This window comes from Penaeus monodon, chromosome 19, assembly GCF_015228065.2.
Source record: "Penaeus monodon isolate SGIC_2016 chromosome 19, NSTDA_Pmon_1, whole genome shotgun sequence".
Taxonomy (NCBI): domain Eukaryota; kingdom Metazoa; phylum Arthropoda; class Malacostraca; order Decapoda; family Penaeidae; genus Penaeus; species Penaeus monodon.
Genome location: NC_051404.1, coordinates 43,133,366 through 43,133,918, shown reverse-complemented (window position 1 = coordinate 43,133,918; position 553 = coordinate 43,133,366).

The following is a 553-nucleotide window of genomic DNA, read 5'->3' as shown; positions in this document are numbered from 1 at the left end:
TTTGCGACGCTGAGGACATCTGTCGGTTCCCAAAGACGTCACTCGAGGGGTGGGGGGTGGAGGTGAAAGTGGGGGTGGAGGTGGAATATTAGGAGGGGGTAGGGTTGGGGGATAAGCGTTGGTGATAAGAGGGGGTGGAGGGTGGGGTAACGCGGAATAGGGGGGGGGAGGTGGAGTCGGGGGTGATTGGGGGAAGGAAGGGGGGGTAGCACGGGAATGCGGGCAGGGAAGGGGGGGGGGTGGAAGGGGTGAGGTTGAGGCAGGAGAGGGAAATCTTGGAGCCTTGGAGCTGATGGAGCGGAGGCGCAGGCAGGATGGGGGATGAGGGGGGAATGGGGGCAGGGAGTGGAAGGGGAAGGGGTGGAGGGGTGGGAGGGGGGGCGTTGGGAAAGAGGTAGTATCAAGCAGATTACGTGTTTGGATCCGGAAACTCGCACGCTCGTAAGATATAATTTGCTCGCTGGAGGGAAGAGCATGAACGATATAGAGCGCAAGCAACGTATGATTTCCTAGATATTTCAGAAGCTAAAAGCCTCCTTAGCTAGATTATACC